The sequence below is a fragment of the Herpailurus yagouaroundi genome, unplaced genomic scaffold (genome assembly GCF_014898765.1).
Source record: "Herpailurus yagouaroundi ecotype Mexico unplaced genomic scaffold, PumYag 29, whole genome shotgun sequence".
NCBI lineage: Eukaryota > Metazoa > Chordata > Mammalia > Carnivora > Felidae > Herpailurus > Herpailurus yagouaroundi.
Window position 1 is genome coordinate 118777952 of NW_024412377.1, and position 15043 is coordinate 118792994.

The 15043-nt window shown below is 43.4% G+C and overlaps 1 protein-coding gene across 6 annotated transcripts in view; it reads right to left on the bottom strand.

Moving 5' to 3' along the window:
• SH3RF2 (SH3 domain containing ring finger 2) overlaps positions 1 to 15043 on the bottom strand; it is a 126966-nt gene that overhangs the window by 45878 nt on the left and 66045 nt on the right. The gene's annotated exons all lie outside the window — the stretch shown is intronic.

Here is a 15043-nt window from a genome sequence, read left to right on the forward strand (position 1 = left end):
TGAAGGCTTATTTTTTCCACATATGGGAGGGAGACTGTAGTCTCAAAGGCAGGGCTGTCTGGCTTCCAGCCCATGGGTGCAGGTGTTTTTGTCCTTCTGACAAAAGCCCCAGACACTAAAGCTGTAAAGTATGGATGGGTACATCCTCAGCAAGGGAGAGCATTGATTAAGTTCAAAACCCCATGGCTGGCAGGGTATGAACAAGCCAGGCAGAATGACAGCAGAACTTGGCAGTGACACCCTGTGTCCTTGTTATGCGGCATCTGTAGAGACCCAGTAGCCTGCGCTCACTTGCTCACCCATCTATCCCACAGATCTCTCCTTCCTACATTCGCTTACATACTTATTTCTTTGTTCAACTTCTCACTTTTACGAGAATCCCCTCACTCATACGCTCATTTCTGTCTTCTTTCATCCAGTCCCTTAGTCACTTAATCATTTGTTAATTCACACATGTATTCAGTTTCCTGTTTATGTTTATGGACTCACATACATTGGTACATATACATTCACTGGGTTTTGCTCTCTTCCTCACTCAAACATTCGCCCGACATTTACTAAACATCTCTCGTGTCAAGCTCAACTGGGCTTAACCCCGGAGGGGCCAGGAGGCACCACTTATGCTGTCCTTATGGAGTTCTTGGCAATAAAGCAGCATTCAGATAAATGCCAAAATGAGGTGTGAAATGACAGATGTGCATCTGGAGGCAAAGACCACTTACTGTGGGGGTTTGGGTGGCACCCTCTCAGGTGATTCTTCTTCCCTGCAATGCCAGAAATGACCAGATACACATGGTATCACAAAGGCATTAAGGGCTTCAAAAGTTGCTAGACCAGTGGGTATTTGCATTTTAGAGGAGCAAAGAGGGGGCAGTGTTTCAGCCCAGGGGTCAGTATGCTCTCTCTGTAGAGGGTCAGATAGTAAATACTTTCAGCTGTGTGGGTCTCTGTCACAACTACTCAGTGTTGCCACTGTGGTACCAAAGCAGCCACAGACAAGTCATAAAGAATGAACATGGCTGTGGGCCAACGAAAGTTCATTTTTGGACATGGAAAATGGAATTACATACAATTTTTGCATGTCATGGAGAATTATTCTTCTTTTCATTTCCCCCTATATAAAACTGTAAATACCAGGGCACCTGGCTGGCTCAGTCGGTGGAGTGTGCGACTCTTGATCTTGGGGTTGTGCGTCCGAGCCCCATGTTGTGTGTAGAGATGACTTAAAAAATAAAATCTTAAAAAAAAAAAAAAAAAGTAAAACGTTCTTAGATGGTGGGCCATGCAAAACCAGGCTATGGACTGCACTTGGCCTGTGGGCTGTAGCTTGCCGATCTCCTGTTAGCTTAAAGAAATGAACGTACAAAGGATAATTTTCAGGTGCCACTGGTGCAAACAGTTTGGGATGGGTAGTCCTTCTCCTGGTGACCACCTTCTCTGCTTATGTAGAGAGATGAGAGCCCAGTGAGCCCTTGATTCCAGGCATAGGGAACGTGGCTTTGAAAATAATGGGATAGGTATTCTCCAACCTCATTAATGGCCAGCCCACTAGAAAGTGACCCAGGAGAATGACTGAAATAATGAACTCTCTCCATGACCCAGTGCATGCTGGTTCACATGTTTAGGGTTTGTCTCCTACTGCTTGCCTAGAACTTGGCACATAATAGGGACTTAGTAAATCTTGAATGCCTGGCATGTGGCAGTTACACTATGCTTATGAATGGGACCACAAGGGTGGTGAGACTTCTGTAATCTGTGTCAGCTCAGGTCAAGGCTGAGGTGGCAGAGAAAGGCCTAAGAGCTCAGTTAGGTAGACTGAGCTGAGCCCAGCGAGTGGGGATGATTTATTCACATTTCTGACTCTGCCCTCTGTGTCCTCAGGGTGGCCCCAGACGCGGCTGTGAGAAAGCACACCTTCCCTAGCCCAAGTGTCTGCAGACAGACTGGTGTTTGCAATAGTCTCTGCATATGTAAGCAGGTTTTATTATGTATCTAGTTGTGCAATTTTCCACCAGGGCTTGATTGTTTTGGAGTAGGAAGAGAGGATGAAGGATGGATGTTATATGCCCCAAAGCTTATGCTTTGAAATATAATAAACACTTTTTTCTCCGAAAGAAAATGGCCCATTTCCTTGGAAGTTTCCTTTTTCTTTTCTTTTTTGAAAACACTGTTCCTCATCAAAAACAAAATTCATGAAGCATTAACAAAAGGTTGTGATAGGAGCTCCTAACTTGCTTTTGCATGGAAATTATCTAAGAACGTGGCCCTTTTGTGCCTTCTGTAGAAATCCTCACCTGTGAAAAAGACCTGTTTTTCAGCTTATGCCTTGAGAAAGTATATAGCAAAGTAGCTTTTTTGCTGAATAACCCCAGGGATGCACCCTTAGCTCAGTGTAGTCCCCAGATAACACCAGAGAGGAAGGTATAGAATCACTGAATTATGGATTATGGGCCTGTACATGGATGGCAAACTCATGGCACATGTACCTCCATTTCCTCTTCCTGGGCCCATAACAGACACTGGTACTCGATCCCATCATTCTTCCTGGTAAGCCTGGTTCTTGTCCCAGAACTGCTCCTAAGTTAAGTCAGAATGTGGGAAGCCCCACTCTAGCCGCTTGAGTGGGGAAAGAGGACTTGGAGGACAGTCAGGCCCAGATTCTAAACACCCGACAAAGCACAGGTCACTCCCGCCATGAAGAATTATGTGGCCCAAAGTATCAACATTGCAGAGGCTGAGAAGTCTTGTATGTGAGTATCTCACTCAATTCTCTAATAGGTCTATGTGAAAGATGCTAGTAGTTTTACCACTTTAAGATGAAGAAACCGAGGCTTTGCAGTGTCCAGCCACACGGCCAAGGTCATTGTGCCATTAAAGGATAACACTGCCCCATATGTTCCTGTATACTGTCCTCCTTGTCTCCTGACTGTTGCCCTCTTTTTCTTGCCCTTTTAGTTTTCTGATTTTGGGAAGGGGAGGGGGAGAGCGAGCAACGGGGTTTGCAAGCACGTGTGTTGAAGCCCCAGTGGCCTTGGATATCAATTACCCCTGCTTCTGGCTCCCAGAGCTGAAGAGTCTATGCTAAAATTCCTGAGGTACAAGCTTGGCCGCTCTGTCTTTCACCTGGGCAGGGGCGGGTCTCCTGAGTGGCTCACCTGCTGGGATTAATTAGGAAAGTGATGATGTAAAGTTCAACTTCTCATTGGAGACATGCTGAATCAAGGAAGCAAGCTGAGCAGCAAGGTTAATTAGTGAACCTGCTTTGGTCACCAGAAACCAGAGAAGCTTCTCCCCAGAGGACCTGAGGGAGCTTGGGCGGGGTTGGGATCCAAGTGCAGGTGTGGCAGGTGGACCGGGAGTGCTGGCATTTGCCAGCGAGACTTCGGGATAAAGGCAACTGGACTGCCGGAGCTGAGGGGAGGTACTCATGAGGCCTTGCTTCACCTGTGTTTCTGCTTGTTTGTTTTAGTGAGTTTCGTGCCCATTGTGGGGCTCGAACTCATGATCCCAAGATCAAGAGTCACATGCTCTACTCACGGAGCCAGGCAGGTGCCCCGCTTCACCTGTTTTTGTTTGTTTTTTGTTTTTTTTTTTTTAATTAAAAAAAATTTTTTTTAACGTTTATTTATTTTTGAGACAGAGAGAGACAGAGCATGAACGGGGGAGGATCAGAGAGAGGGAGACACAGAATCCGAAACAGGCTCCAGTCTCTGAGCTGTCAGCACAGAGCCCGATGCGGGGGTCAAACTCACGGACTGCGAGATCATGACCTGAGCCGAAGTTGGCCGCTTAACCGACTGAGCCACCCAGGCGCCCCTGTTTTTTGTTCTTTAAACCTAGCTGCCTTCTGTCATCCTTCAGTCTCTACCTGGAGATCCTTTTGTCAGGCGGGTTTCTCCGACCTCCCAGATGAGGTGGGCCCTCTCTAACAAACTCCTTTCGTTCCTCATCCTTAGCTCACAGCATTTCACACATTCACAGTCTTGGAATCATGTACATACAATACTTTGTTTCCTATTGCTCTTCCCTGTGAGCCTGCAGGCTCGTAAGTACAGGGACCACATCTGTCTTGTCCACTGCCTCACGCGTGCCTAGTGCATGGGGGGCACCCAGAAATTTCTTTGTTGGCTGCTTCACTGATGGGCTGTGAGGAGCTTGGGCAACCACACAGGGGAGGACAGGGCCCACACAGAAAGCTGAAAGGTATATGCAGAAAATGGTGGACAGGTGGCCCTGCCTCAATCTTCACCTGGTCTCTCATCCAAAGCCATTCTTCCTGGAGTCATTCTTGGCTTCCTTCCCGTGGGTTCCCCCTTGGGATTACAGCTGAGGGTCTGAGCCGAGCAAGGAAAACTGCCCCAGGAGTCCCCTAGATAGAAGCCAAAAGTCATGCCCTTCCCTACTTCGAAATTGTCACTGCTTATCAAGGGAGCATAGGGGCTTTTGGAAGCGTCTGCACTGTGAGGCAGATCATCCTTCTGAAGTATGTGGCTCGTGAATGTTTTTCTCAGCAAGGCCTCAGGATGGGGGATGGTGATAGCTTCCTGACTTGACCTAACATTAATAGCAGAGTGAACACTTGTTGCGCTATTTACCACTGCCAAACCCGAGCCATTATCTCATGTACATGTATTGCCTTGTTTTATCCTCATAGCAATCTTACGCAGTTAAAAAAAAAAATTACCATCAGTCCCATTTCACAGATGGAAAAATGGAGGCCCAGAGAGATTATATAACTTGCCCCAAATTATACTGCTCAGTAAGAAGCAGAGTGAGAGTTTCATCCCAGATTTGGGGGCTCCCCAATCCCATGATTTCTCACTATACTGCCTGTGCTGAGAAACATTGCTAAAAAAGCTCTTTGCCTCAAAGAACTCTACCTGATACCTGATGGGGCTGAGAAAACTTTGCAGTAGCCAGAGAGAAAGCAGGTCTCTTATGTGATGGTGTGCCTGAGCGCAACGAGGGACTGCAGCAATGACTGTCATTAACTAACAATAGGAACAGGTTTTCACTGTGTTACCTAGCTTTAGAATGCACTGTTAACTAATTAAGCAACATAATTCTCTATCAGATGGGTTGTACCATTCCATCTCAATAACGAGAAAACTAGGATCTGGAGAGGCCGTGCAGCTAATGGGTGGGAGTACTCAGATCAGATTCTCTTTGGCCTCCCTGGTGACATAATGGCATGTCAGATGATGACGGCACCTGCCTTGTGCTAATAATGGCTACTGCAACCTGGGACTATACGACTCAAGGATGAGACATTAAATGATATGTCGTAAGGACTCCTAATTCTGTCTTAAATTGTAATTGCTTTTTTTGGAAGACCTTGAATCTGTCATAGAAATACCTTTCTCTGCCAGTTTTCTTTTGTATGAAATGAGACAAGAACCTCTCTCATCCCCCCGTATCTGCTAGTAGTTGCGAAAAATGTACTTTAGGAAAGTCAAGTGGAAAAGGACACCTAGGTTTTCGAAGATGTTTGGCTTGTTGCCTGCTTTAAGTCAGGGGTTCTGCTCAGTCACACAAATGATGATACATTCTAAAAACTCTGCTTGGAGGAAAGAAGGTAGTAGCAATGGCTATAGGTAGTAGCAGTAACCCTGCATGGAAGGACCTACCCCTTTTGCAGGTGAGGACACCTAGGATCAGTGGGGTAAGGTACTCAGTTCGTGGTTACTTCGGTATTAGATGGCAAAGCTGTGGCATGCAGCTTTGCCTGACTCGGAGCCTTCTTATTTGTACTAAGCTTCCTTCCTCTGCAGGGAAAAATAAAAACCAAACCAAAACCCAGCAGTATTAGGTTCCATAAGCTCCTTCAGCATTTTCACTATTTACTTTCTCACAATCTGTGTGATGGGAGAAGTTTTTCCTTGGAACTCATGAAGTCCTTCATGTTCTGATTTATGTTCTGTTCCTCTTCTGGACCCCAGGAGTTTAAGACCAGTACATAAACCTAAGTTTGGAAAAACAAAATCGACACTCATTCCCACATGAATCCTGAAGCCCTTTCTTCTTCAGGCTGGAGAAGCCTAGGCCTTTTCTCCTGGCCTTAGCCCAGGGGTGGGATCCAGACCTCAGGAGGGGCAGAAGGGTGACCATGTGGCTGAGGAGGCCAGGATGCTGAGGCTGGCCTGAAGGCAGTGATAAGGATGTAAACAAGAAGACTGGCACAGGCAGGCAGCGGGAGATTAGCTCTGCTGGCAGCGGTCAGTGGAAAAAGGGGAGCAGTTTAGGGATGGTAAACACGCCAAGCCAGAAGGTGGTGAGAAGTGAGTCCTGTCTTTGAGCTAGGGAAACGCCCAGGAACAAACAAACAAGAAAGACACACAGAGAGAAACAAAGAGAGACAGAGATAGAGGGGATATAGTGGTTGAGGCATGAACTTTGGCTTCCTCAGTATATGCTGAGCACCTATGATATACAGGTTTGGAAATCACTGTGAAATAATTTAGGTACAACTCACAGTATGACATCTTGCGCACATTAGCTCTTAGAAAGTAGTAGTCAATCTTGTAGAAGAATTGTAGCTTAAAAAAATTTAGGAGGAATGATAGATTTGGAATGTCACCATTTTGCAACCCCAAATGAATGTTCATGAATGGCACCTCAAACCATTAGATGAAAGGCTGATGGGGAACCTTATAATGGGTGGAGAAGGCTGACAACACCTGAATCTGAATAAACTTTAATGCAAAATGAGAGACATTCTTTTTACATGTAAAAGAATGAATTTGGACCCCTACCTCACAACACATACAAAAATTAACTCCAAATGTATCATACCCAAATGTAAAACTATAAAATTCTTAGATGAAAACATAGGGGTAAATCTTGTGGACCTGGATTAAGCAATGGATTCTAAGATATGACACCAAAAGTACAAGCAACAAAGGAAAGAATAGATAGAGTGGATACCATCTAATTAAAACTTTTGTGCCTCAAAGGATACCACCAAGAACATGAAAAGGCAACCAGAGAACAGGAGAACATTTTTGTAAGTCATATATTTGATAAGGGACATGCACCTAGCATATATGTACATAGGTACAGAATTATTTTTTTGGGGGGAGGGTTATTTATTTTGAGACAGAGGGCAGAGAGAGAGGGAGAGAGAGAATCCCAAGCAGTCTCTGGATTGTCAGTGCAGAGTCTGTTGTGGGGCTCTACCTCACAAATTGTGAGATCATGACCTGAGCTGAAATCGGACACTTAACTAACCCAGCCACCCAGGTGCCCCCATAGGTACAGCATTCTTAAACTCAGTTATAAGGTAAGTGACCCATTAAAAATATAGCAAAGGATATGAATAGACAGTCCTCTAAAGAATGCATATCCAATAAACACATGAACAGATGCTTAGCCATCAAGGAAATGCAAACCAAAACCACAATGGATACCACTTCATACCCATTAAGATGGTTACAATAGAAAAGGAAGATAATAAAACAAGTGTTGGTGAAGATGTGGAGAAATTGGAACTCTCATAAACCATTGGTAAGGATGTAAAATAGTGTAATCACTTTGGAAAACAGTTGGCAGTTCTTCAAACAGTTAATAAAGTTACCATATGATCGAGTAATTCCACTCCTAGTTGTATAACCATATGAAAACACGTGCCCACACAAAAACCTGTACATGACTGTTCACAGCAGGATTATTTATAATACTAAAAGGCAAAAAAACTCCAGATGTCCATCAACTGATGAGTAGGTAAACAAAATGTGGTATATCCACACAATAGTCTATACAAGGGAATGTTATCAATCGTAAAAAGGAATGAGGTACTGATACCTGCTCTAACAGATGCACTTGGAAACATAATGCTAAGTGAAAGAAGCCAGCCACAAAGGACCAAAAACTGTGTGACTCCACTAAAATCAAATGAACAGGCAAATCTATAGAGACAGAAAGTAAATTGGTGTTTCGTGGGGCTGAGGTGGGGGTGGCGGGAAATGGGGAACTTGGGGTGATGGTTCAGAGGTGTGAGGTTTCTTTTTGGAATAATGAAAATGTTTTACATTACGGTAATGGATGCATAACGTCTGGATATATTACAAGTCAGTGAATTGTGCCCTTAAACAAAACAAGACAAAAACCACAAAAGAAGTACTTAGCACTACCCATGACGTATTCTTGCCAAAAACCAAGTCTGAAGCTGATTAAGCCCCTAGATGTAACTACCAGTTTACAGAAAGCACAGGGGAGAGAGGCATGTGTTAAAAAATGCTGCAAAGAGGCAACTAGCAGTACCCAGAATGCAAAAATCCAACAAGACACACAACTTGGCTTCTGTAACACATGCATGGCCAAGGACAAGACAAGGAGAGAGAGGGAGCTTGTGGAATAAAAGAAATCTAAGAGACATATCAACCCAATTCAAAGTGTTTACCTCATTTGGATGCCATTTAAACAAACCAACTGTAAAAAAAAAATTATAAGGCAAATATGGACATGTGAACACTGGCTAAATAAAGAAATTGGGGCAAGTGCTCTCAAAAATAACTAAATAAACATTAAAAAAAAAACCAAAAGAAATCATTGCCCATTTTCTAATGTGTGATAATGGGATCATGGTTATGTTAAATTCTTAGAAATAAATACTGACTAAAATGTGTAAAGAGATGCTGAGATATGTGTGGATGAAGTGATAGGATGTCTGAGCTTTGCTTCAAAATAACCCAGTTGGGGAGCAGGTTCGTGAGTGGGGATATAACTTAAATAAGACTGGCCCATGAGTGGATAATTGTTGAGACTTGGTGTTATGTATATGAGGCTTCATTATACTCTTCCTTCTTCTTTTACAATGTTTAAAATTTTCCATTACAAAAAAGCTCAAAAAAATGTACAGCATAGTGATTGAAGAGAAATCTAAAACTTGACCTCTAAGAAATTTTGACTGCTAAAATTTTTAGTAATAATCACAACAATCCAAATGCTAACCAAGCACTTTACATCCACTTTGCATCTTCTGATTTTCCCAACAGCCTTTCAAGGTAGGAAACCCTTTCTGGGTTCAAGGCCAGAGGAAGTTCTCCAGCACAAAACACTGCTTGCCTAGGTGGCTCCTGATGGTTCCTTCCCGGGGAGGGGGGCTGGGATCTGGCAGAGTAGAGGGCAGTAGATGCCCTGTGGTCCCAACCCGTGTCCGTTTTTGCTTTCAGATGTCCACCAGGGAACTCCTGCTAAGGCATTACTGATAATTTATGAGAACAGTTTAAGGGGCTGTCTCTAGCCAGGGATATACTCTTGAAATTTTCACAAATTTCAAGCACCTGTTAGACTCCACACAAGGCACTTTGGGGCAGATAAAGATGATGTGGAACAAAACAGTTTGAGGGGACAGGTATCAATAAAATGGAGCCTTCCCAATTTTTACCCACGACCCTTGGGGACCATTCCATCAGTTCAAGAGTGCTCGGATAACTTAATTTATAAATAGGGATTTACTGAGTGAAAATTGTGAAGATGGAACATTTATATTGGGAGATATTAACATAAGACTAGAAGCATAGGATCAATCTATTTCTGTAAATTACCTTAGAAGGAGGGTTAGCTAGAATCTTAAGCATAAATTTGCATTGAGACGGTGTCCAAAGGAAAGAAATTTTCTTAATGCTAAGTCAAAACCATCTCTCATGGTAGTCCTGAGTACCATGAATTTGGGCTGAGAAACTCCCATCAAAGAGAGAAAAGGTGAGGGTCCAGACTTATAGTTCAAGATGCTGGAAGTTACTTTATCCAGAATATTTCAAATATGGGATTGAAAGGAAAGCTAGCTTTATAGACTTCAGAATTTCCCAAGATGTGTCACAGCTCATCTCCCCAGGAGGCCAGGAAAGATGCTTGGACTTGTCATTATCAATGGGATGGAAGAGGTGTGGGGAATGGAATTACACTTCACTGATCTGCCTTTGTCCTTTCTTTAATCAGAAGAAGGGATGGGGATTGATAATTATTTAAAAATTTGTTTTTAATGTTTGTTTATTTTTGACAGAGAGAGAGAGAGAGAGAGACAGAGCATGAGCGGGGGAGGGGCAGAAAGAGAGAGGGAGACACAGAATCCGAAGCAGGCTCCAGGTCCTGAGCTGTCAGCACAGAGCCTGACACGGGGTTCGAACTCACAGTCTGTGAGATCATGACCTGAGCCGAAGTCAGATGCTCAACCGACTGAGCCACCCAGGCACCTTCTGTTTTTTAAAAAAAAATTTTTAATGTGGTAATTATTTTAAAAAGTCAGAGGTCTCTGACTTTGTTTTTAATTCTTGAGGCAAAACATGTTATTAGAAACCTTTGTTGGGGTTTTGGAAAGTGAGCAGTAACCTAAATGAATAAAACACCATCTCCTCCCTTAAGAAGTATTCAATCTTTGGGGCGCCTGGGTGGTGCAGTCGGTTAAGCGTCTGACTTCAGCCAGGTCACGATCTCGCGGTCTGTGAGTTCGAGCCCCGCGTCGGGCTCTTGGCTGATGGCTCAGAGCCTGGAGCCTGTTTCCGATTCTATGTCTCCCTCTGTCTCTGCCCCTCCCCCGTTCATGCTCTGTCTCTCTCTGTCCCAAAAATAAATAAACGTTGAAAAAAAAATTTTTTTTTAAAAAAAGAAGTATTCAATCTTCGTGAGCTTGGTGAGAAGATATATGTGGGGTATTGACAGTACAAAGAAGAATGTGTTATAACTTGAGTAAAAACAATGTGCCGTGAACACAAGGGGAGATATTAATTTTGCAGGGGAGAACTGGAAAAAGGTTCCTTGCAGAAATGATATGCATATAGGGCTTGGGGTGTGGATATGATTGTGACAGGTGAATGCACCAAAAATAAATTCCAAGAGAAACAGCCTTTTGTTCATTGCTCATAATAATGCAGGCACCATGCTGGGTACAAGGACAAAAAGCAGAGAGGTGGCCTAGAATAGATGTACTGTGCTGAAAAATGTCAAGTAGATCAGGCCGCCTGGGTCGGTTGAGTGTCTGGATCAGGTCATGATCTCACAGTTTATGAGTTCGAGCCCTTCATGGGACTCTGTGCTGACAGTACAGAGCCTGCTTGGGATTATTTCTCTCTATCCCCTCCTCTGCTCATGCTCTCTTTCTCTGTCTGTCAAAGTAAATAAATAAACTTTAGTCTGTCCTCAAATCCTGACTCTGTTTCTAACTTTGAGACTTTGGACAAGTTACCTAATCTTTCTGTCCCTGAGTTTTCCTATTTGGTAAAATGGGCATACCAGTGCCTACTATGAACAGTTGTGAGGCTAGTCATAATGTCTGTAAGTTATCAGTATAGATGCTGGCTTTTAGTGGCCATTCAATAAACGGCAGGTATCACTTCCTCTGTGGACTGTAGGGAACCACTGGCAGTTTGGGCAAGAGAAGCAGCTTCATGGATTTGGGCTTTCAAGACATTGTGACAGAGGCCACGACTGGAAGAATGCATGGGGGTGAAGGGGTGGGTGGGGTGAGGTGTAGTGATTGAGCATGAGCTCTGTGAGACCAAGGAGGAGGCTGAAGCAACAGTCTAGGCAAGAGATGAGGACCAAAAGTAAGGCACTGGGATGGAATGGACAGAAGCCATGACAATTCAGGTGGGAAAATGAGCTTGCTGACTAACTGATGTAAGAGGTGAGGGAAAGACAAAACTCTGGAATGATGACAGGCTTTCTAGTTGTTTAGCAGTTCCACTAACCTGCATCTGTGATACAGGAGGAGGGGCAGGCTGAAGGCGGGGGTTAAGGGGATTAGTAGGGGGGTGGCAGGTGAGGGTAGGAGATAGGGGGTATACTGAGGGAGCAGAACCTCTTAGGAAGCCCAGCATTAGAGAAAACAAGAATGCCTCATTGTTCTGTGAGTGTGGGAGACAGTGGGCAGGCAGCCTCCACATCGTGAACAAGTGAATTTTAGAATCTCTAGGGTGGGCCTGGCAGTTGTGACTTCAACTGTTCAAGGACATCTTTCTAATGTGTGCCCCATGCACTTGACTTTCTCCTTCTAAGGCGTCCCTTCTCAGTGTAGACCTTGAGATCATCTTCAGGACTCTCCCAGAGGCCAACTACATGAGTTCCAATCCTCCTACTTAACCTTCTCACCACAGTTTCCCAGGGAATCTACTCACCCTCTTCAGGTCTAATCCTGAATTATTTACGAGTACAGTTGTATTTAGTGCAAAGTTCATCTTTGAGGCCATTTCCTGATGTTCTAGCCAAATGTGTCAGGTGGTTTCCCACAGGTGAGAAGACACAAAGACAACAGGAAAACAAAATTCCTTACTCTGGCTTCTCTTTTCATATACCGCTGTGAACATAAAACTGATACCACTTATATGGAAGATAACCATCAGACCACATAATAAAAACATACAGTGTTGTTCAGTTCAGAGATGGGCAAGAACTTGCCAGAAGCCCTGGGCCCCAGGCCTTGCTCTCTCTTCCTTACCAAGGCAGACTGTCAGGTGTCAGTACCAAATTGGGACCTTCTCGATATCATCAATGGACTTGGGGAAAATTGGAAAGGAAATGACTTTCTCAGTCTACAGTTCTGTGTTGTTAAATTCTGAGTCTCTGTACTGCTTAAGTCAGTGCGGGTGCCAGCAGGTCCTCAACCCATGTTAGGAAGCCCTCACTCCACTATAGGCAGTCATTTATTTTTTGTGTCTCTGCCAGAGGGTGTTCCTTGATGGTGAGAGTTTACTCTTGGTACCTCAGCAGCATACACAATGGCTGGACACAGTTGGTAGTTCATAAAGGAACAAAATGATAGTAAACAAAAACGTTTAGATGTAAAAGACTTAGGGCAAATTCTTTACTGGAGAAGGGGGTGGGCAGGGAAGAGAATGGTGGAGGGCCTCGGTGTCTAAAGCGAGTCAGGTGACAAGTCTGAAAGAATAGAGGCTACAGATATCCGATATGAACTGCACTGACATAACACTGTTGCTTGATGAGGTCTCTGTTGATGGCATAGTGTAGTGACAAGAGTGTATGTTCCAGCATCACACAATTCTAGGGGTAATCCAGACTCTGATTGTTTACTAATTACATGAACTATGGAAAAACTATTTTTTTGGGGGGGCAGCTTAATTACCTTAAAGTAGTGAAGTACTAAAGTACTTTAGTAACTACCTAAAGTAGTGATAATATCTCCCTTACAAAGGCTCTTATCATCTTTCAGGATAGAGGGCAGGACTTAGGAGACTAGCAAATAAAGACTTTGCTATCAGAGTATATCATGCTATCTCTCTATTTCTCTATCCATCAATCATATTAGTCTCAGTAAGTGTTCAAGGTGACTATTGTTCCTGTTGTTTTGGTCGTAGAATCCCCAGTACTCACTATGGTTATGAGCACACTGTAAGCACCCAACAGATGTTTATTGGTTGAAAAAGCTACACTGACCTGTGAGATCTCTACAGGAAATTATTCCTCCTCCAGGCTTTCCTGTCTGAGTATACATCACAACTGTCTGCCCAGATGTTTAAGTCAAAAGTCTTGATTTCCTGATTTACTGAGTGCCTATTACAGAGTAGACACTGTGCAGGGTGCTGGGATGGGGAATAGAGGGGAAAACTGAAAAGTTAGATCCAACCTCAGCTCTCAAGGATGTTAGAGTAAAAAGGAAGCAAAAGAACTTGTCATTTGCTCAATGTTTTACCCATCTTTAGATGTAGCTTGTAAATGAAGTATTTTAAGAGCATTTTTGACAACACTTGGGCAAACATGTAGAAACACTTAAAATCCACAGCCATCTGAATTGAGAAAGGCTATTATCAATACCGTGCAAAGGTTCCCTGGGAATAGGATATGCAAATGCCAAATTTTGGAATTCTCACCTCTGTGAAAACTAGGAAGAAACACTATTTTACTTTACATTTTTTAATTAAATTTTTAAAAAATACTATTTACTTTAAATCCTACCAGGATTCTCCACTCTGCTCTAGCCTCTCTATGGATAAGGTAAATGACTGGAAAGAAGAATTTAAAAGGCACATGAAAAGTGACTCTTGGCTAAATCTCTTGGGAAACCAACTTACAGCTGAGTGAGCTTGCTTAGATCTTCTGAGTGTGGGCTGTACTTTATAAATATCTACCTATCTCTCTCTATATATAAAAACGGCTTTAGAAAAATTCTGTTAGTCTTTGGCTTAATTGTGAGTCACTAGGCCCCTCATTTTAGAGAGAGAGAGAGAGAGAGAGAGAGTGTGTGTGTGTGTGTGCGCGTGTGTGTGGTGGAGGGAGAACTCTGAGCACAAAGCGTGTATGTACTTGTAAAAAAGCATTTGGAATGTGTGTGTAGGAAGGGAACGTTATAGTTTTTTATGTAAGGAGAGAGTATGTGGAGGGGAAAATGTGTATGTGTGTGTGTGCATGTGCGTGTGTGTGTGGGCATGTAGTACAGGTGGTGGGCTGAGGCACGTGAAGAACCAGCCTCTTGGAGATCCAGACAGTGGTATGAGATAGAAAATGTTGTTGATGGTGATTGTTTTCATTTTCGACCAGCATACAGGTCTTTGAGAAGCCCTTGACTTTCTCCTCCTCCTTGTCTTGTTAAAAAGGGATTAGAGTCCAATTAAGTCCTTTAATCCCAAGGTAGAGATTCATGTTTAAAAACAAGATTTACAGCTTTAAAAAAAATACATCCGTGCAAGTTGAAGTTTGTCCTTTCAAGCTGCCACCTGCCCAGTTCCAAAGAGTGTTTTCAGCAGACTCCCCAACATGCAGTTGTTCTTAATTACTTTGCCTCATACCTCCAGTCCTTCATCTTTCAAAGTACCCTCCAACCTAAATAGCCACATGCTGTTAGAAGTACTTCTGTTTCTGGATTGCTACAATCGCCCCTTGGTGTATCTCTCTTCATTTAGCAATTCAGTGATTGGGCTGAATAATAATAGTATTAACAGCTAATGCTTACTGGGGGCTTAGCATGTGCCAAGCACTGGCACTGAGCACTTTCCTGTATTATCTTATTAGGTACTCCATATAAAAACACGCAGGGCTGGCTTTGTGTGTGTGTGTGTGTGAGTGTGTGTGTGTGAGTGTGTGTGTGTGTGTG